The sequence below is a fragment of the Salmo salar genome, chromosome ssa02 (assembly GCF_905237065.1).
Source record: "Salmo salar chromosome ssa02, Ssal_v3.1, whole genome shotgun sequence".
NCBI lineage: Eukaryota > Metazoa > Chordata > Actinopteri > Salmoniformes > Salmonidae > Salmo > Salmo salar.
In genome coordinates, this window is record NC_059443.1 from 33,726 (window position 1) to 59,073 (window position 25,348).

Consider the following 25,348-nt stretch of genomic DNA (forward strand, 5'->3'; position numbering starts at 1 on the left):
AGCCAACATTCTCTTTCTAAGGCAGCTGCTGGTGTGGTGTACATGAAACTAGGCTGCATTAAACACTGAAATGGATATTCCAACACTGAGCCCCGCCCGCTCTGCGGTTGCTGATCCAAAACGTGTTTGTGTGCTGCTTAACCAATGGCTGTGCTGTGTGCTGCCTAACCAATGGCTGTGCTGTGTGCTGCTTAACCAATGGCTGTGCTGTGTGCTGCTTAACCAATGGCTGTGCTGTGTGCTGCCTAACCAATGGCTGTGCTGTGTGCTGCCTAACCAATGGCTGTGCTGTGTGCTGCTTAACCAATGGCTGTGCTGTGTGCTGCCTAACCAATGGCTGTGCTGTGTGCTGCCTAACCAATGGCTGTGCTGTGTGCTGCCTAACCAATGGCTGTGCTGTGTGCTGCTTAACCAATGGCTGTGCTGTGTGCTGCCTAACCAATGGCTGTGCTGTGTGCTGCCTAACCAATGGCTGTGCTGTGTGCTGCCTAACCAATGGCTGTGCTGTGTGCTGCCTAACCAATGGCTGTGCTGTGTGCTGCTTAACCAATGGCTGTGCTGTGTGCCGCCTAACCAATGGCTGTGCTGTGTGCTGCTTAACCAATGGCTGTGCTGTGTGCTGCCTAACCAATGGCTGTGCTGTGTGCTGCTTAACCAATGGCTGTGCTGTGTGCTGCCTAACCAATGGCTGTGCTGTGTGCTGCTTAACCAATGGCTGTGCTGTGTGCTGCCTAACCAATGGCTGTGCTGTGTGCTGCCTAACCAATGGCTGTGCTGTGTGCTGCCTAACCAATGGCTGTGCTGTGTGCTGCCTAACCAATGGCTGTGCTGTGTGCTGCCTAACCAATGGCTGTGCTGTGTGCCGCTTAACCAATGGCTGTGCTGTGTGCTGCCTAACCAATGGCTGTGCTGTGTGCTGCCTAACCAATGGCTGTGCTGTGTGCTGCCTAACCAATGGCTGTGCTGTGTGCTGCCTAACCAATGGCTGTGCTGTGTGCTGCCTAACCAATGGCTGTGCTGTGTGCTGCCTAACCAATGGCTGTGCTGTGTGCCGCTTAACCAATGGCTGTGCTGTGTGCTGCCTAACCAATGGCTGTGCTGTGTGCTGCCTAACCAATGGCTGTGCTGTGTGCTGCTTAACCAATGGCTGTGCTGTGTGCTGCCTAACCAATGGCTGTGCTGTGTGCTGCCTAACCAATGGCTGTGCTGTGTGCTGCCTAACCAATGGCTGTGCTGTGTGCTGCCTAACCAATGGCTGTGCTGTGTGCTGCCTAACCAATGGCTGTGCTGTGTGCTGCCTAACCAATGGCTGTGCTGTGTGCTGCCTAACCAATGGCTGTGCTGTGTGCTGCTTAACCAATGGCTGTGCTGTGTGCTGCCTAACCAATGGCTGTGCTGTGTGCTGCCTAACCAATGGCTGTGCTGTGCTGCTTAACCAATGGCTGTGCTGTGTGCTGCCTAACCAATGGCTGTGCTGTGTGCTGCCTAACCAATGGCTGTGCTGTGTGCTGCCTAACCAATGGCTGTGCTGTGTGCTGCCTAACCAATGGCTGTGCTGTGTGCTGCCTAACCAATGGCTGTGCTGTGTGCTGCCTAACCAATGGCTGTGCTGTGTGCTGCCTAACCAATGGCTGTGCTGTGTGCTGCCTAACCAATGGCTGTGCTGTGTGCTGCCTAACCAATGGCTGTGCTGTGTGCTGCCTAACCAATGGCTGTGCTGTGTGCTGCCTAACCAATGGCTGTGCTGTGTGCTGCCTAACCAATGGCTGTGCTGTGTGCTGCCTAACCAATGGCTGTGCTGTGTGCTGCTTAACCAATGGCTGTGCTGTGTGCTGCCTAACCAATGGCTGTGCTGTGTGCCGCCTAACCAATGGCTGTGCTGTGTGCCGCTTAACCAATGGCTGTGCTGTGTGCCGCTTAACCAATGGCTGTGCTGTGTGCTGCCTAACCAATGGCTGTGCTGTGTGCTGCCTAACCAATGGCTGTGCTGTGTGCTGCCTAACCAATGGCTGTGCTGTGTGCTGCTTAACCAATGGCTGTGCTGTGTGCTGCCTAACCAATGGCTGTGCTGTGTGCCGCCTAACCAATGGCTGTGCTGTGTGCCGCCTAACCAATGGCTGTGCTGTGTGCCGCTTAACCAATGGCTGTGCTGTGTGCCGCTTAACCAATGGCTGTGCTGTGTGCCGCTTAACCAATGGCTGTGCTGTCTAACCAATGGCTGTGCTGTGTGCTGCCTAACCAATGGCTGTGCTGTGTGCTGCTTAACCAATGGCTGTGCTGTGTGCTGCTTAACCAATGGCTGTGCTGTGTGCTGCTTAACCAATGGCTGTGCTGTGTGCTGCCTAACCAATGGCTGTGCTGTGTGCTGCCTAACCAATGGCTGTGCTGTGTGCTGCCTAACCAATGGCTGTGCTGTGTGCTGCTTAACCAATGGCTGTGCTGTGTGTTGCCTAACCAATGGCTGTGCTGTGTGCTGCCTAACCAATGGCTGTGCTGTGTGCTGCCTAACCAATGGCTGTGCTGTGTGCTGCTTAACCAATGGCTGTGCTGTGTGCCGCTTAACCAATGGCTGTGCTGTGTGCTGCTTAACCAATGGCTGTGCTGTGTGCTGCCTAACCAATGGCTGTGCTGTGTGCTGCCTAACCAATGGCTGTGCTGTGTGCTGCTTAACCAATGGCTGTGCTGTGTGCTGCCTAACCAATGGCTGTGCTGTGTGCCGCCTAACCAATGGCTGTGCTGTGTGCCGCTTAACCAATGGCTGTGCTGTGTGCCGCTTAACCAATGGCTGTGCTGTGTGCTGCTTAACCAATGGCTGTGCTGTGTGCTGCCTAACCAATGGCTGTGCTGTGTGCTGCCTAACCAATGGCTGTGCTGTGTGCCGCCTAACCAATGGCTGTGCTGTGTGCCGCTTAACCAATGGCTGTGCTGTGTGCCGCTTAACCAATGGCTGTGCTGTGTGCCGCTTAACCAATGGCTGTGCTGTGTGCCGCTAACCAATGGCTGTGCTGTGTGCCGCTTAACCAATGGCTGTGCTGTGTGCCGCTTAACCAATGGCTGTGCTGTGTGCCGCTTAACCAATGGCTGTGCTGTGTGCTGCTTAACCAATGGCTGTGCTGTGTGCTGCCTAACCAATGGCTGTGCTGTGTGCTGCCTAACCAATGGCTGTGCTGTGTGCTGCCTAACCAATGGCTGTGCTGTGTGCCGCTTAACCAATGGCTGTGCTGTGTGCTGCCTAACCAATGGCTGTGCTGTGTGCCGCTTAACCAATGGCTGTGCTGTGTGCCGCTTAACCAATGGCTGTGCTGTGTGCCGCTTAACCAATGGCTGTGCTGTGTGCTGCCTAACCAATGGCTGTGCTGTGTGCTGCCTAACCAATGGCTGTGCTGTGTGCTGCCTAACCAATGGCTGTGCTGTGTGCTGCCTAACCAATGGCTGTGCTGTGTGCTGCCTAACCAATGGCTGTGCTGTGTGCTGCCTAACCAATGGCTGTGCTGTCTAACCAATGGCTGTGCTGTGTGCTGCCTAACCAATGGCTGTGCTGCCTAACCAATGGCTGTGCTGTGTGCTGCCTAACCAATGGCTGTGCTGTGTGCTGCCTATGATGGCAGTTCAGGAGGAGAGTCAAAGGTTTCTTCCCATTTTAATTATTTTGATTAAGGCCGTCCAAAATAAATTCCCTATCTTCCACGTGGACTAGCCTATAGGCTGTTCTGTTCAGTTTGACAAGGAGAGCACGAAGATGAGAAGGAAGACCGGAGGTTAATTTTGATAGCTGGCTACTACTATAATTGATGTTTATTAAAAAAACAATGATGTTTCTTGCCCCATGATGTATTTATCAGAGTCGTTGACCTCACAATAAGCCAGATTCGAGTACTTTACATTGTTGTGCTGCAACTTGAAGCAGCAGCCCGCGGGCGATCATTCAGAAATGTACAGCTCATTGTGCTGAAAGTAGGCATAATTCATTTTAATTAGAGTAACAAAACGGCTTTGTGTCGCAGCCTATTTCTTCCTATTTAATAAATCAGAGGCAGCACTACCTGTTTTGACAGACTAAATGATGCTATAGGCTGCTACATCCATAGATCTGTCTTAGAAATTCCTCCACCCCACCATACACACTCTTTAAACGGCCTACCTACATGTCAGCGAGAGGGGCTGTTAAATTAAAACCAAGACTCAAATATGAGGGGTTATGCCATAGGTCTACCTGTTTTATTAAAGAAAATGGCCAACAACAAAAAAAAGAACAGGCCTAGCCTTTTGTTTAATTTAAGATTTTTAATAAACCGGATCTGATTATATCTAGAACAACGCTTTGGTCCACAATGCTTTACGCTAGAAAATAGCCGGGAAAGACGTGACTCAGATGCACATGGCAGTGGAGGCTCCTCAGAGGAGGAAGGGGAGGACCATCCTCCTTAGAGGAGGAAGGGGAGGACCATCCTCCTCAGAGGAGGAAGGGGAGGACCATCCTCCTTAGAGGAGGAAGGGGAGGACCATCCTCCTTAGAGGAGGAAGGGGAGGACCATCCTCCTCAGTGAATTTCATAAAATTAGTGAAACATTTAAAAAGTTATCCTTTTTAGATAAAACTATATAAAATATATTCACGTCACCAAATAATTGATTCAAACAGACTGTTTTGAAATGAAGGTCAACGGTAGCCTCAACTGCACTCTGTAGGGTAGCACCGTGGTGTAGCCGGAGGACAGCTAGTTTCCGTCCTCCTCTGGGTACATTGACTTCAATACAAAACCTAGGTGGCTCATGGTTCTCACCCCCTTCCATAGACTCACACAGTAATTATGACAACTTCCGGAGGACATCCTACAACCTATCATAGCTCTTGCTGCATGAACTGACATGTTGTCCAGCCAATCAAAGGACCAGAGGACCTAGTACTGAGAGCATAAGCTACAGCTAGCTAGCTAGCACTGCAGTGCATAAAATATTGTGAGTAGTTGACTCAAAGTGAAAGACAATAGTTGAACAGTTTTGAACAAATTAATTTCTTCAAAAATGGAGGAGCAAGAGAGAGAGCCTGCTATATTTCATTTTTTTTCCCACTTACTTAGCTAGCATTGAATGCAGCTAGCTAGTTTAGCCTACTCAAACACCCAGCTCAAACAAAGGAATGGTATGTTATCTAGCTGGCTATGACTATCCAACACTGGAACTCTTCCAAGGTAAGTTTTTGGTTTTACTAATTTATTGCCTCTGGGGCCTGCTGGTGTAACTGCTAAACTGCTTGCTGACTGTAGACTGTACTGCGTGATTGTAGGGGGTTTACTAACGCCTTAGTTCTAGTAGCTATGTTGACTAGCTATGTTGACTAGGATGTAACTTTAGCTAATGTGGCGACAACGATATAGGCTGTGTGTAGCGGTTATGATATGAAGGTTTGGCTTGGAACGTTTTTTTTCCCCACCTGGTCACAGACAGCTGATGTGTTGTGCATGGAAGTCCACAAGCAAAGGGAATTAGGTGAGAGGAGCGTGCAAGGCGGTATTGAATGAGTCACTGTCTGTCCGTATGTCACTGTCTGTCCGTGAGTCACTGTCTGTCCGTGAGTCACTGTCTGTCCGTGAGTCACTGTCTGTCCGTGAGTCACTGTCTGTCCGTGAGTCACTGTCTGTCCGTGAGTCACTGTCTGTCCGTGAGTCACTGTCTGTCACCTCAAATCTTTCTCTCGACCTGTGTGCACCTACATTGTAAACTTTCATTCATAGGCTATGATGGGTACAGGGGAAATTAGAGTATCGTGTTGTAGCCTAACCCTATAGATGTTACATTGAACTGGGGTGAATGGAATATGAATGACAGTCATCCAATATGCTGTAATAGAAATAAGGCCATGCTCATAAAAAACTTCCTCCCTCATCTTAAACGGCACTGACCGCCACTGGCATATCATTGTTTTGTTTCTTTGGCATTCAGAGGCTGAGCTACAACCTTCTATAGCCAAGGAGACAAACGATTGACTTTGCTTGTAAAGTAATCTAATTCTGTCACTATCAATTGATTAAGCGATTCACTTTCTGTACAATAGAAGATGTTTAAAACCCAGACAGCTTTTAGTGGAAACACTTGTGACCTTCTCTTGTTGAGTTAAGCCATGGAAGAATAGTAGCCAGCAGTTAAAGTTTAAATGTTTCTGTGTCGGTAGGCCCTACTCTGTCTGGGGTGGAAAGGTAGGCCCTACTCTGTCTGGGGTGGAAAGGTAGGCCCTACTCTGTCTGGGGTGGAAAGGTAGGCCCTACTCTGTCTGGGGTGGAAAGGTAGGCCCTACTCTGTCTGGGGTGGAAAGGTAGGCCCTACTCTGTCTGGGGTGGAAAGGTAGGCCCTACTCTGTCTGGGGTGGAAAGGTAGGCCCTACTCTGTCTGAGGATTCCACCTGTGGTAAATTCAATTGATTGGACATGATTTTGAAAGGCACACACCTGTCTATATAAGTTCCCACAGTTGACAGTGCATGTCAGAGCAAAAACCAAGCCATGAGGTCGAAGGAATTGTCCGTAGAGCTCTGAGACAGGATTGTGTCGAGGCACAGATCTGTGGAAGGGTACCAAATAAGTTATACAGCATTGAAGGTCCCCAAGAAAACAGTGGCCTCCATCATTCTTAAATGGAAGAAGTTTGGAACCACCAAGACTCTTCCTAGAGCTGGCCGCCCGGCCAAACTGAGCAATCTGGGGAGAAAGGCCTTGGTCAGGGAGGTGACCAAGAACCCGATGGTCACGCTGACAGAGCTCCAGAGTTCCTCTGTGGAGATGGGAGAACCTTCCAGAAGGACAACCATCTCTACAGCACTCCACCAATCAAGCCTTTATGGTAGAGTGTCCAGACGGAAGCCACTCCTCAGTAAAAGGCACATGACAGCCCGCTTTGAGTTTGCCAAAAGGCACCTAAAATACTCTTGGACCATGAGAAACAAGATTCTCTGGTTTGATGAAACCAGGGTTGAACTTTTTGACCTGAATGCCACGCATCACATCTGGAGGAAACCTGGCACCATCCCTACGGTGAAGCATGGAGGTGGCAGCATCATGCTGTAGAGGTGTTTTTCAGTGGCAGGGACTGGGAGACTAGTCAGGATCGAGGGAAAGATGAAGGAGCAAATTACACAGAGAGATCCTTGATGAAAACCTGCTCCAGAGCACTCAGGAAGTACTCAGGACCTCAGACTGGGGCAAAGGTTCACCTTCCAACGGGATAACGACCCTAAGAACAAAGCCCAGACGACACAAGAGTGGTTTAGGGAGTTTAGGGACAAATCTCTGAATGTCCTTGAGTGGCCTAGCCAAAGCCCGGACTTGAACCCGATCGACCTCCAACAGACTGTATTATATTGACCTCCAACAGACTGTATTATATTGACCTCCAACAGACTGTATTATATTGACCTCTAACAGACTGTATTATATTGACCTCCAACAGACTGTATTATATTGACCTCCAACAGACTGTATTATATTGACCTCCAACAGACTGTATTATATTGACCTCCAACAGACTGTATTATATTGACCTCCAACAGACTGTATTATATTGACCTCCAACAGACTGTATTATATTGACCTCCAACAGACTGTATTATATTGACCTCCAACAGACTGTATAATATTGACCTCTAACAGACTGTATTATATTGACCTCCAACAGACTGTATTATATTGACCTCCAACAGACTGTATTATATTGACCTCCAACAGACTGTATTATATTGACCTCCAACAGACTGTATTATATTGACCTCCAACAGACTGTATTATATTGACCTCCAACAGACTGTATTATATTGACCTCCAACAGACTGTATTATACTGACCTAACAGACTGTATTATATTGACCTCCAACAGACTGTATTATATTGACCTCCAACAGACTGTATTATATTGACCTCCAACAGACTGTATTATATTGACCTCCAACAGACTGTATTATATTGACCTCCAACAGACTGTATTATATTCACCTCCAACAGACTGTATTATATTGACCTCCAACAGACTGTATTATATTGACCTCCAACAGACTGTATTATATTGACCTCCAACAGACTGTATTATATTGACCTCCAACAGACTGTATTATATTGACCTCCAACAGACTGAATTATATTGACCTCCAACAGACTGTATTATATTGACCTCCAACAGACTGTATTATATTGACCTCCAACAGACTGTATTATATTGACCTCCAACAGACTGTATTATACTGACCCCTTAACAGACTGTATTATATTGACCTCCAACAGACTGTATTATATTGACCTCCAACAGACTGTATTATATTGACCTCCAACAGACTGTATTATACTGACCTCCAACAGACTGTATTATATTGACCCAACAGACTGTATTATATTGACCTCCAACAGACTGTATTATATTGACCTCCAACAGACTGTATTATATTGACATCCAACAGACTGTATTATATTTACCTCCATCAGACTGTATTATATTGACCTCCATCAGACTGTATTATATTGACCTCCAACAGACTGTATTATATTGACCTCCAACAGACTGTATTATATTGACCTCCAACAGACTGTATTATATTGACCTCCAACAGACTGTATTATATTGACCTCTAACAGACTGTATTATATTGACCTCCAACAGAATGTATTATATTGACCTCCAACAGAATGTATTATATTGACCTCCAACAGACTGTATTATATTGACCTCCAACAGACTGTATTATACTGACCAACAGACTGTATTATACTGACTCCAACAGACTGTATTATATTGACCTCAACAGACTGTATTATATTGACCTCCAACAGACTGTATTATATTGACCTCCAACAGACTGTATTATATTGACCTCCAACAGACTGTATTATATTGACCTCCAACAGACTGTATTATATTGACCTCCAACAGACTGTATTATATTGACCTCCAACAGACTGTATTATATTGACCTCCAACAGACTGTATTATATTGACCTCCAACAGACTGTATTATATTGACCTCCAACAGACTGTATTATATTGACCTCCAACAGACTGTATTATATTGACCTCCAACAGACTGTATTATATTGACCTCCAACAGACTGTATTATATTGACCTCCAACAGACTGTATTATATTGACCTCCAACAGACTGTATTATATTGACCTCCAACAGACTGTATTATATTGACCTCCAACAGACTGTATTATATTGACCTCCAACAGACTGTATTATATTGACCTCCAACAGACTGTATTATATTGACCTCCAACAGACTGTATTATATTGACCTCCAACACTGTATTATATTGACCTCCAACAGACTGTATTATATTGACCTCCAACAGACTGTATTATATTGACCTCCAACAGACTGTATTATATTGACCTCCAACAGACTGTATTATATTGACCTCCAACAGACTGTATTATATTGACCTCCAACAGACTGTATTATATTGACCTCCAACAGACTGTATTATATTGACCTCCACAGACTGTATTATATTGACCTCCATCAGACTGTATTATATTGACCTCCAACAGACTGTATTATATTGACCTCCAACAGACTGTATTATATTGACCTCCAACAGACTGTATTATATTGACCTCCAACGACTGTATTATATTGACCTCCAACAGACTGTATTATATTGACCTCCAACAGACTGTATTATATTGACCTCCAACAGACTGTATTATATTGACCTCCAACAGACTGTATTATATTGACCTCCAACAGACTGTATTATATTGACCTCCAACAGACTGTATTATATTGACCTCCAACAGACTGTATTATATTGACCTCCAACAGACTGTATTATATTGACCTCCAACAGACTGTATTATATTGACCTCCAACAGACTGTATTATATTGACCTCCAACAGACTGTATTATATAGACCTCCAGACTGTATTATATTGACCTCCATCAGACTGTATTATATTGACCCCAACAGACTGTATTATATTGACCTCCAACAGACTGTATTATATTGACCTCCAACAGACTGTACTATATTGACCTCCAACAGACTGTATTATATTGACCTCCAACAGACTGTATTATATTGACCTCCAACAGACTGTATTATATTGACCTCCAACAGACTGTATTATATTGACCTCCAACAGACTGTATTATATTGACCTCTAACAGACTGTATTATATTGACCTCCAACAGACTGTATTATATTGACCTCCATCAGACTGTATTATATTGACCTCCAACAGACTGTATTATATTGACCTCCAACAGACTGTATTATACTGACCTCTAACAGACTGTATTATATTGACCTCCAACAGACTGTATTATATTGACCTCCAACAGACTGTATTATATTGACCTCCAACACAATGTATTATATTGACCTCCAACAGACTGTATTATATTGATCTCCAACAGACTGTATTATATTGACCTCCAACACTGTATTATATTGACCTCCAACAGACTGTATTATATTGACCTCCAACACAATGTATTATATTGACCTCCAACAGACTGTATTATATTGACCTCCAACAGACTGTATTATATTGACCTCCAACACTGTATTATATTGACCTCCAACAGACTGTATTATATTGACCTCCAACAGACTGTATTATATTGACCTCCAACAGACTGTATTATATTGACCTCCAACAGACTGTATTATATTGACCTCCAACAGACTGTATTATATTGACCTCCAACAGACTGTATTATATTGACCTCCAGACTGTATTATATTGACCTCCATCAGACTGTATTATATTGACCTCCAACAGACTGTATTATATTGACCTCCAACAGACTGTATTATATTGACCTCCAACAGACTGTATTATATTGACCTCCCAGACTGTATTATATTGACCTCCAACAGAATGTATTATATTGACCTCCAACAGACTGTATTATATTGACCTCCAACAGACTGTATTATATTGACCTCCAACAGACTGTATTATATTGACCTCCAACAGACTGTATTATATTGACCTCCAACAGACTGTATTATATTGACCTCCAACAGACTGTATTATATTGACCTCCAACAGACTGTATTATATTGACCTCCAACAGACTGTATTATATTGACCTCCAACAGACTGTATTATATAGACCTCCAGACTGTATTATATTGACCTCCATCAGACTGTATTATATTGACCTAACAGACTGTATTATATTGACCTCCAACAGACTGTATTATATTGACCTCCAACAGACTGTACTATATTGACCTCCAACAGACTGTATTATATTGACCTCCAACAGACTGTATTATATTGACCTCCAACAGACTGTATTATATTGACCTCCAACAGACTGTATTATATTGACCTCCAACAGACTGTATTATATTGACCTCCAACAGACTGTATTATATTGACCTCCAACAGACTGTATTATATTGACCTCCATCAGACTGTATTATATTGACCTCCAACAGACTGTATTATATTGACCTCCAACAGACTGTATTATATTGACCTCTAACAGACTGTATTATATTGACCTCCAACAGACTGTATTATATTGACCTCCAACAGACTGTATTATATTGACCTCCAACACAATGTATTATATTGACCTCCAACAGACTGTATTATATTGATCTCCAACAGACTGTATTATATTGACCTCCAACACTGTATTATATTGACCTCCAACAGACTGTATTATATTGACCTCCAGACTGTATTATATTGACCTCCAACAGACTGTATTATATTGACCTCCAACAGACTGTATTATATTGACCTCCAACAGACTGTATTATATTGACCTCCAACAGACTGTATTATATTGACCTCCAAGACTGTATTATATTGACCTCCATCAGACTGTATTATATTGACCTCCAACAGACTGTATTATATTGACCTCCAACAGACTGTATTATATTGACCTCCAGACTGTATTATATTGACCTCCAACAGACTGTATTATATTGACCTCCAACAGACTGTATTATATTGACCTCCAACAGACTGTATTATATTGACCTCCAACAGACTGTATTATATTGACCTCCAACAGACTGTATTATATTGACCTCCAACAGACTGTATTATATTGACCTCCAACAGACTGTATTATATTGACCTCCAACACTGTATTATATTGACCTCCAACAGACTGTATTATATTGACCTCCAGACTGTATTATATTGACCTCCAACAGACTGTATTATATTGACCTCCAACAGACTGTATTATATTGACCTCCAACAGACTGTATTATATTGACCTCCAACAGACTGTATTATATTGACCTCCAGACTGTATTATATTGACCTCCATCAGACTGTATTATATTGACCTCCAACAGACTGTATTATATTGACCTCCAACAGACTGTATTATATTGACCTCCAGACTGTATTATATTGACCTCCAACAGACTGTATTATATTGACCTCCAACAGACTGTATTATATTGACCTCCAACAGACTGTATTATATTGACCTCCAACAGACTGTATTATATTGACCTCCAACAGACTGTATTATATTGACCTCCAACAGACTGTATTATATTGACCTCCAACAGACTGTATTATATTGACCTCCAACAGACTGTATTATATTGACCTCCAACAGACTGTATTATATTGACCTCCAACAGACTGTATTATATTGACCTCCAACAGACTGTATTATATTGACCTCCAGACTGTATTATATTGACCTCCATCAGACTGTATTATATTGACCAACAGACTGTATTATATTGACCTCCAACAGACTGTATTATATTGACCTCCAACAGACTGTACTATATTGACCTCCAACAGACTGTATTATATTGACCTCCAACAGACTGTATTATATTGACCTCCAACAGACTGTATTATATTGACCTCCAACAGACTGTATTATATTGACCTCCAACAGACTGTATTATATTGACCTCCAACAGACTGTATTATATTGACCTCTAACAGACTGTATTATATTGACCTCCATCAGACTGTATTATATTGACCTCCAAAAGACTGTATTATATTGACTCACCTCCTCCCAATACTCCCAACTGCCCACTGCACTGAGGATAGGAAAATCTGTCACCACCGATAAGCCCACTATAATTGAGAATTTCAATAAGCATTTTTCTACGGCTGGCCATGCTTTCCACCTAACTACCCCTACTGCATTCAACAGCACTGCACCCCCCACAGCAACTCGCCCAAGCCTCCCCCATTTCTCCTTCTCCCAAATCCATTCAGCTGATGTTCTGAAAGAGCTGCAAAATCTGGACCCCTACAAATCAGCTGGGCTTGACAATCTGGACCCTTTCTTTCTAAAATTATCTGCCGAAATTATTGCAACCCCTATTACTAGCCTGTTCAACCTCTCTTCGTGTCGCCTGAGATTCCCATAGATTGGAAAGCAGCTGCTGTCATCCCCCTCTTCAAAGGAGGTGACACTCTTGACCCAAATTGCTACAGACCTATATCCATCCTACCCTGCCTTTCTAAGGTCTTCGAAAGCCAAGTCAACAAACAGATTACCGACCATTTCGAATCCCACCGCACCCTCTCCGCTATGCAATCTGGTTTCAGAGCTGGTCATGGGTGCACCTCAGCCACGCTCAAGGTCCTAAACGACATCGTAACCGCCATCGATAAGAAACATTACTGTGCTGCCGTATTCATTGACCTGGCCAAAGCTTTTGACTCTGTTAATCACCACATCCTCATCGGCAGACTCAGTAGCCTTGGTTTCTCAAACGATTGCGTCGCCTGGTTCACCAACTACTTCTCTGACAGAGTTCAGTGTGTCAAATCGGAGGGCCTACTGTCTGGACCTCTGGCAGTCTCTATGGGGTACCACAGGGTTCAATTCTTGGGCCAACTCTTTTCTCTGTATACATAAATGATGTCGCTCTTGCTGCTGGTGAATCTCTGATCCACCTCTACGCAGACGACACCATTCTGTACACTTCTGGCCCTTCTTTGGACACTGTGTTAACAACCCTCCAGACGAGCTTCAATGCCATTCAACTCTCCTTCCGTGGTCTCCAACTGCTCCTAAACACAAATAAAACTAAATGCATGCTCTTCAACCGATCGCTGCCTGCACCTGCCCGCCTGTCCAGCATCACTTCTCTGGACGGTTCTAACTTAGAATTTGTGGACAACTACAAATACCTAGGTGTCTGGTTAGACTGTAAACTCTCCTTCCAGACTCACATCAATCATCTCCAATCCAAAGTGAAATCTCGAATTGGCTTCCTATTTCGCAACAAAGCATCCTTCACTCATGCTGCCAAACATACCTCGTAAAACTGACCATCCTACCAATCCTCGACTTCGGCGATGTCATTTACAAAATAGCTTCCAATACCCTACTCAACAAGCTGGATGCAGTCTATCACAGTGCCATCCGTTTTGTCACCAAAGCCCCATATACTACCCACCACTGCGACCTGTACGCTCTCGTTGGCTGGCCTTCGCTTCATAATCGTCGCCAAACACATTGGCTCCAGGTCATCTACAAGACTCTGCTAGGTAAAGTCCCCCCTTATCTCCGCTCACTGGTCACCATAGCAGCACCCACCTGTAGCACGCGCTCCAGCAGGTATATCTCTCTGGTCACCCCTAAAGCCAACTCCTCCTTTGGTCGTCTCTCCTTCCAGTTCTCTGCTGCCAATGACTGGAACGAACTACAAAAATCTCTGAAACTGGAAACACTTATCTCCCTCACTAGCTTTAAGCACCAGCTGTCAGAGCAGCTCACAGATCACTGCACCTGTACATAGCCCATCTATAATTTAGCCCAAACTACTACCTCTTCCCCTACTGTATTTATTTATTTTATTTATTTTGCTCCTTTGCACCATATTATTTATATTTTATCTTTGAACTTTCTTCAAACTACAAATCTACCATTCCAGTGTTTTTCTTGCTATACTTTATTTACTTTGCCACCATGGCATTTTTTTGCCTTTACCTCCCTTATCTCACATCATTTGCTCACATTGTATATAGTCTTATTTTTTTATTATTTTTTTTTTATTCTACTGCATCATTGATTGTATGTTGTTTTACTCCATGTGTAACTCTGTGTTTTTGTATGTTGTCGAACTGCTTTGCTTTATCTTGGCCAGGTCGCAATTGTAAATGAGAACTTGTTCTCAACTTGCCTACCTGGTTAAATAAAGGTGAAATAAAAATAAAAAAATAAATAAAAAAATTGACCTCCAACAGACTGTATTATATTGACCTCCATCAGACTGTATTTTATTGACCTCCATCACACTGTATTATATTGACCTCCAACAGACTGTATTATATTGACCTCCAACAGACTGTATTATATTGACCTCCAACAGACTGTATTATATTGACCTCCAGACTGTATTATATTGACCTCCAACAGACTGTATTATATTGACCTCTAACAGACTGTATTATATTGACCTCCAACAGACTGTATTATATTGACCTCCAACTGACCGTATTATATTGACTTCCAACAGAATGTATTATATTGACCTCCAACAGACTGTATTATATTGACCTCCAACAGACTGTATTATATTGACCTCCAACAGACTGTATTATATTGATCTCCAACAGACTGTATTATATTGACCTCCAACAGACTGTATTATATTGACCTCTAACAGACTGTATTATATTGACCTCCAACAGACTGTATTATATTGACCTCCATCAGACTGTATTATATTGACCTCCAACAGACTGTATTATATTGACCTCCAACAGACTGTATTATATTGACCTCCATCAGACTGTATTATATTGACCTCCATCAGACTGTATTATATTGACCTCCAACAGACTGTATTATATTGACCTCCATCAGACTGTATTATATTGACCTCCAACAGACTGTATTATATTGACCTCCAACAGACTGTATTATATTGACCTCCAACAGACTGTATTATATTGACCTCCAACAGACTGTATTATATTGACCTCCATCAGACTGTATTATATTGACCTCCAACAGACTGTATTATATTGACCTCCAACAGACTGTATTATATTGACCTCCAACAGACTGTATTATATTGACCTCCAACAGACTGTATTATATTGACCTCTAACAGACTGTATTATATTGACCTCCAACAGACTGTATTATATTGACCTCCATCAGACTGTATTATATTGACCTCCAACAGACTGTATTATATTGACCTCCAACAGACTGTATTATATTGACCTCTAACAGACTGTATTATATTGACCTCCAACAGACTGTATTATATTGACCTCCAACAGACTGTATTATATTGATCTCCAACACAATGTATTATATTGACCTCCAACAGACTGTATTATATTGACCTCCAACAGACTGTATTATATTGACCTCCAACACTGTATTATATTGACCTCCAACAGACTGTATTATATTGACCTCCAACAGACTGTATTATATTGACCTCCAACAGACTGTATTATATTGACCTCCAACAGACTGTATTATATTGACCTCCAACAGACTGTATTATATTGACCTCCAACAGACTGTATTATATTGACCTCCAACAGACTGTATTATATTGACCTCCAGACTGTATTATATTGACCTCCATCAGACTGTATTATATTGACCTCCAACAGACTGTATTATATTGACCTCCAACAGACTGTATTATATTGACCTCCAACAGACTGTATTATATTGACCTCCAGACTGTATTATATTGACCTCCAACAGAATGTATTATATTGACCTCCAACAGACTGTATTATATTGACCTCCAACAGACTGTATTATATTGACCTCCAACAGACTGTATTATATTGACCTCCAACAGACTGTATTATATTGACCTCCAACAGACTGTATTATATTGACCTCCAACAGACTGTATTATATTGACCTCCAACAGACTGTATTATATTGACCTCCAACAGACTGTATTATATTGACCTCCAACAGACTGTATTATATTGACCTCCAACAGACTGTATTATATAGACCTCCAGACTGTATTATATTGACCTCCATCAGACTGTATTATATTGACCAACAGACTGTATTATATTGACCTCCAACAGACTGTATTATATTGACCTCCAACAGACTGTACTATATTGACCTCCAACAGACTGTATTATATTGACCTCCAACAGACTGTATTATATTGACCTCCAACAGACTGTATTATATTGACCTCCAACAGACTGTATTATATTGACCTCCAACAGACTGTATTATATTGACCTCTAACAGACTGTATTATATTGACCTCCAACAGACTGTATTATATTGACCTCCATCAGACTGTATTATATTGACCTCCAACAGACTGTATTATATTGACCTCCAACAGACTGTATTATATTGACCTCTAACAGACTGTATTATATTGACCTCCAACAGACTGTATTATATTGACCTCCAACAGACTGTATTATATTGACCTCCAACACAATGTATTATATTGACCTCCAACAGACTGTATTATATTGACCTCCAACAGACTGTATTATATTGACCTCCAACACTGTATTATATTGACCTCCAACAGACTGTATTATATTGACCTCCAGACTGTATTATATTGACCTCCAACAGACTGTATTATATTGACCTCCAACAGACTGTATTATATTGACCTCCAACAGACTGTATTATATTGACCTCCAACAGACTGTATTATATTGACCTCCAGACTGTATTATATTGACCTCCATCAGACTGTATTATATTGACCTCCAACAGACTGTATTATATTGACCTCCAACAGACTGTATTATATTGACCTCCAGACTGTATTATATTGACCTCCAACAGAATGTATTATATTGACCTCCAACAGACTGTATTATATTGACCTCCAACAGACTGTATTATATTGACCTCCAACAGACTGTATTATATTGACCTCCAACAGACTGTATTATATTGACCTCCAACAGACTGTATTATATTGACCTCCAACAGACTGTATTATATTGACCTCCAACACTGTATTATATTGACCTCCAACAGACTGTATTATATTGACCTCCAGACTGTATTATATTGACCTCCAACAGACTGTATTATATTGACCTCCAACAGACTGTATTATATTGACCTCCAACAGACTGTATTATATTGACCTCCAACAGACTGTATTATATTGACCTCCAGACTGTATTATATTGACCTCCATCAGACTGTATTATATTGACCTCCAACAGACTGTATTATATTGACCTCCAACAGACTGTATTATATTGACCTCCAGACTGTATTATATTGACCTCCAACAGAATGTATTATATTGACCTCCAACAGACTGTATTATATTGACCTCCAACAGACTGTATTATATTGACCTCCAACAGACTGTATTATATTGACCTCCAACAGACTGTATTATATTGACCTCCAACAGACTGTATTATATTGACCTCCAACAGACTGTATTATATTGACCTCCAACAGACTGTATTATATTGACCTCCAACAGACTGTATTATATTGACCTCCAACAGACTGTATTATATTGACCTCCAACAGACTGTATTATATAGACCTCCAGACTGTATTATATTGACCTCCATCAGACTGTATTATATTGACCAACAGACTGTATTATATTGACCTCCAACAGACTGTATTATATTGACCTCCAACAGACTGTACTATATTGACCTCCAACAGACTGTATTATATTGACCTCCAACAGACTGTATTATATTGACCTCCAACAGACTGTATTATATTGACCTCCAACAGACTGTATTATATTGACCTCCAACAGACTGTATTATATTGACCTCTAACAGACTGTATTATATTGACCTCCATCAGACTGTATTATATTGACCTCCAAAAGACTGTATTAAATTGACCTCCAACAGACTGTATTATATTGACCTCCATCAGACTGTATTTTATTGACCTCCATCACACTGTATTATATTGACCTCCAACAGACTGTATTATATTGACCTCCAACAGACTGTATTATATTGACCTCCAACAGACTGTATTATATTGACCTCCAGACTGTATTATATTGACCTCCAACAGACTGTATTATATTGACCTCTAACAGACTGTATTATATTGACCTCCAACAGACTGTATTATATTGACCTCCAACTGACCGTATTATATTGACTTCCAACAGAATGTATTATATTGACCTCCAACAGACTGTATTATATTGACCTCCAACAGACTGTATTATATTGACCTCCAACAGACTGTATTATATTGACCTCCAACAGACTGTATTATATTGACCTCCAACAGACTGTATTATATTGACCTCCAACAGACTGTATTATATTGACCTCCAACAGACTGTATTATATTGACCTCCATCAGACTGTATTATATTGACCTCCAACAGACTGTATTATATTGACCTCCAACAGACTGTATTATATTGACCTCCATCAGACTGTATTATATTGACCTCCATCAGACTGTATTATATTGACCTCCAACAGACTGTATTATATTGACCTCCATCAGACTGTATTATATTGACCTCCAACAGACTGTATTATATTGACCTCCAACAGACTGTATTATATTGACCTCCAGACTGTATTATATTGACCTCCAACAGACTGTATTATATTGACCTCTAACAGACTGTATTATATTGACCTCCAACAGACTGTATTATATTGACCTCTAACAGACTGTATTATATTGACCTCCAACAGAATGTATTATATTGACCTCCAACAGACTGTATTATATTGACCTCCAACAGACTGTATTATACTGACCAACAGACTGTATTATATTGACCTCCAACAGACTGTATTATATTGACCTCCAACAGACTGTATTATATTGACCTCCAACAGACTGTATTATATTGACCTCCAACAGACTGTATTATATTGACCTCCAACAGACTGTATTATATTGACCTCCAACAGACTGTATTATATTGACCTCCAACAGACTGTATTATATTGACCTCCAACAGACTGTATTATATTGACCTCCAACAGACTGTATTATATTGACCTCCAACAGACTGTATTATATTGACCTCTAACAGACTGTATTATATTGACCTCCAACAGACTGTATTATATTGACCTCCAACAGACTGTATTATATTGACCTCCAACAGACTGTATTATATTGACCTCCAACAGACTGTATTATATTGACCTCCAACAGACTGTATTATATTGACCTCCAACAGACTGTATTATATTGACCTCCAACAGACTGTATTATATTGACCTCCAACACAATGTATTATATTGACCTCCAACAGACTGTATTATATTGACCTCCAACAGACTGTATTATATTGACCTCCAACACTGTATTATATTGACCTCCAACAGACTGTATTATATTGACCTCCAACAGACTGTATTATATTGACCTCCAACAGACTGTATTATATTGACCTCCAACAGACTGTATTATATTGACCTCCAACAGACTGTATTATATTGACCTCCAACAGACTGTATTATATTGACCTCCAACAGACTGTATTATATTGACCTCCAGACTGTATTATATTGACCTCCATCAGACTGTATTATATTGACCTCCAACAGACTGTATTATATTGACCTCCAACAGACTGTATTATATTGACCTCCAACAGACTGTATTATATTGACCTCCAGACTGTATTATATTGACCTCCAACAGAATGTATTATATTGACCTCCAACAGACTGTATTATATTGACCTCCAACAGACTGTATTATATTGACCTCCAACAGACTGTATTATATTGACCTCCAACAGACTGTATTATATTGACCTCCAACAGACTGTATTATATTGACCTCCAACAGACTGTATTATATTGACCTCCAACAGACTGTATTATATTGACCTCCAACAGACTGTATTATATTGACCTCCAACAGACTGTATTATATTGACCTCCAACAGACTGTATTATATAGACCTCCAGACTGTATTATATTGACCTCCATCAGACTGTATTATATTGACCAACAGACTGTATTATATTGACCTCCAACAGACTGTATTATATTGACCTCCAACAGACTGTACTATATTGACCTCCAACAGACTGTATTATATTGACCTCCAACAGACTGTATTATATTGACCTCCAACAGACTGTATTATATTGACCTCCAACAGACTGTATTATATTGACCTCCAACAGACTGTATTATATTGACCTCCAACAGACTGTATTATATTGACCTCCAACAGACTGTATTATATTGACCTCCATCAGACTGTATTATATTGACCTCCAACAGACTGTATTATATTGACCTCCAACAGACTGTATTATATTGACCTCCAACAGACTGTATTATATTGACCTCCAACAGACTGTATTATATTGACCTCCAACAGACTGTATTATATTGACCTCCAACACACTGTATTATATTGACCTCCAACAGACTGTATTATATTGACCTCCAACAGACTGTATTATATTGACCTCCAACACTGTATTATATTGACCTCCAACAGACTGTATTATATTGACCTCCAGACTGTATTATATTGACCTCCAACAGACTGTATTATATTGACCTCCAACAGACTGTATTATATTGACCTCCAACAGACTGTATTATATTGACCTCCAACAGACTGTATTATATTGACCTCCAGACTGTATTATATTGACCTCCATCAGACTGTATTATATTGACCTCCAACAGACTGTATTATATTGACCTCCAACAGACTGTATTATATTGACCTCCAGACTGTATTATATTGACCTCCAACAGAATGTATTATATTGACCTCCAACAGACTGTATTATATTGACCTCCAACAGACTGTATTATATTGACCTCCAACAGACTGTATTATATTGACCTCCAACAGACTGTATTATATTGACCTCCAACAGACTGTATTATATTGACCTCCAACAGACTGTATTATATTGACCTCCAACACTGTATTATATTGACCTCCAACAGACTGTATTATATTGACCTCCAGACTGTATTATATTGACCTCCAACAGACTGTATTATATTGACCTCCAACAGACTGTATTATATTGACCTCCAACAGACTGTATTATATTGACCTCCAACAGACTGTATTATATTGACCTCCACAGACTGTATTATATTGACCTCCAACAGACTGTATTATATTGACCTCCAACAGACTGTATTATATTGACCTCCAACAGACTGTATTATATTGACCTCCAGACTGTATTATATTGACCTCCAACAGACTGTATTATATTGACCTCCAACAGACTGTATTATATTGACCTCCAACAGACTGTATTATATTGACCTCCAACAGACTGTATTATATTGACCTCCAACAGACTGTATTATATTGACCTCCAACAGACTGTATTATATTGACCTCCAACAGACTGTATTATATTGACCTCCAACAGACTGTATTATATTGACCTCCAACAGACTGTATTATATTGACCTCCAACAGACTGTATTATATTGACCTCCAACAGACTGTATTATATAGACCTCCAAGACTGTATTATATTGACCTCCATCAGACTGTATTATATTGACCCAACAGACTGTATTATATTGACCTCCAACAGACTGTATTATATTGACCTCCAACAGACTGTACTATATTGACCTCCAACAGACTGTATTATATTGACCTCCAACAGACTGTATTATATTGACCTCCAACAGACTGTATTATATTGACCTCCAACAGACTGTATTATATTGACCTCCAACAGACTGTATTATATTGACCTCCAACAGACTGTATTATATTGACCTCCATCAGACTGTATTATATTGACCTCCAACAGACTGTATTAAATTGACCTCCAACAGACTGTATTATATTGACCTCCAACAGACTGTATTTTATTGACCTCCATCACACTGTATTATATTGACCTCCAACAGACTGTATTATATTGACCTCCAACAGACTGTATTATATTGACCTCCAACAGACTGTATTATATTGACCTCCAAGACTGTATTATATTGACCTCCAACAGACTGTATTATATTGACCTCCAACAGACTGTATTATATTGACCTCCAACAGACTGTATTATATTGACCTCCAACTGACCGTATTATATTGACCTCCAACAGAATGTATTATATTGACCTCCAACAGACTGTATTATATTGACCTCCAACAGACTGTATTATATTGACCTCCAACAGACTGTATTATATTGACCTCCAACAGACTGTATTATATTGACCTCCAACAGACTGTATTATATTGACCTCCAACAGACTGTATTATATTGACCTCCAACAGACTGTATTATATTGACCTCCATCAGACTGTATTATATTGACCTCCAACAGACTGTATTATATTGACCTCCAACAGACTGTATTATATTGACCTCCATCAGACTGTATTATATTGACCTCCATCAGACTGTATTATATTGACCTCCAACAGACTGTATTATATTGACCTCCATCAGACTGTATTATATTGACCTCCAACAGACTGTATTATATTGACCTCCAACAGACTGTATTATATTGACCTCCAGACTGTATTATATTGACCTCCAACAGACTGTATTATATTGACCTCCAACAGACTGTATTATATTGACCTCCAACAGACTGTATTATATTGACCTCTAACAGACTGTATTATATTGACCTCCAACAGAATGTATTATATTGACCTCCAACAGACTGTATTATATTGACCTCCAACAGACTGTATTATACTGACCAACAGACTGTATTATATTGACCTCCAACAGACTGTATTATATTGACCTCCAACAGACTGTATTATATTGACCTCCAACAGACTGTATTATATTGACCTCCAACAGACTGTATTATATTGACCTCCAACAGACTGTATTATATTGACCTCCAACAGACTGTATTATATTGACCTCCAACAGACTGTATTATATTGACCTCCAACAGACTGTATTATATTGACCTCCAACAGACTGTATTATATTGACCTCCAACAGACTGTATTATATTGACCTCCAACAGACTGTATTATATAGACCTCCACGACTGTATTATATTGACCTCCATCAGACTGTATTATATTGACCAACAGACTGTATTATATTGACCTCCAACAGACTGTATTATATTGACCTCCAACAGACTGTACTATATTGACCTCCAACAGACTGTATTATATTGACCTCCAACAGACTGTATTATATTGACCTCCAACAGACTGTATTATATTGACCTCCAACAGACTGTATTATATTGACCTCCAACAGACTGTATTATATTGACCTCCAACAGACTGTATTATATTGACCTCCATCAGACTGTATTATATTGACCTCCAAAAGACTGTATTATATTGACCTCCAACAGACTGTATTATATTGACCTCCAACAGACTGTATTTTATTGACCTCCATCACACTGTATTATATTGACCTCCAACAGACTGTATTATATTGACCTCCAACAGACTGTATTATATTGACCTCCAACAGACTGTATTATATTGACCTCCAACAGACTGTATTATATTGACCTCCAACAGACTGTATTATATTGACCTCCAGACTGTATTATATTGACCTCCAACAGACTGTATTATATTGACCTCTAACAGACTGTATTATATTGACCTCCAACAGACTGTATTATATTGACCTCCAACTGACCGTATTATATTGACCTCCAACAGACTGTATTATATTGACCTCTAACAGACTGTATTATATTGACCTCCAACAGACTGTATTATATTGACCTCCATCAGACTGTATTATATTGACCTCCAACAGACTGTATTATATTGACCTCCAACAGACTGTATTATATTGACCTCCATCAGACTGTATTATATTGACCTCCATCAGACTGTATTATATTGACCTCCAACAGACTGTATTATATTGACCTCCATCAGACTGTATTATATTGACCTCCAACAGACTGTATTATATTGACCTCCAACAGACTGTATTATATTGACCTCCACGACTGTATTATATTGACCTCCAACAGACTGTATTATATTGACCTCCAACAGACTGTATTATATTGACCTCCAACAGACTGTATTATATTGACCTCTAACAGACTGTATTATATTGACCTCCAACAGAATGTATTATATTGACCTCCAACAGACTGTATTATATTGACCTCCAACAGACTGTATTATACTGACCAACAGACTGTATTATATTGACCTCCAACAGACTGTATTATATTGACCTCCAACAGACTGTATTATATTGACCTCCAACAGACTGTATTATATTGACCTCCAACAGACTGTATTATATTGACCTCCAACAGACTGTATTATATTGACCTCCAACAGACTGTATTATATTGACCTCCAACAGACTGTATTATATTGACCTCCAGACTTTATTATATTGACCTCCATCAGACTGTATTATATTGACCAACAGACTGTATTATATTGACC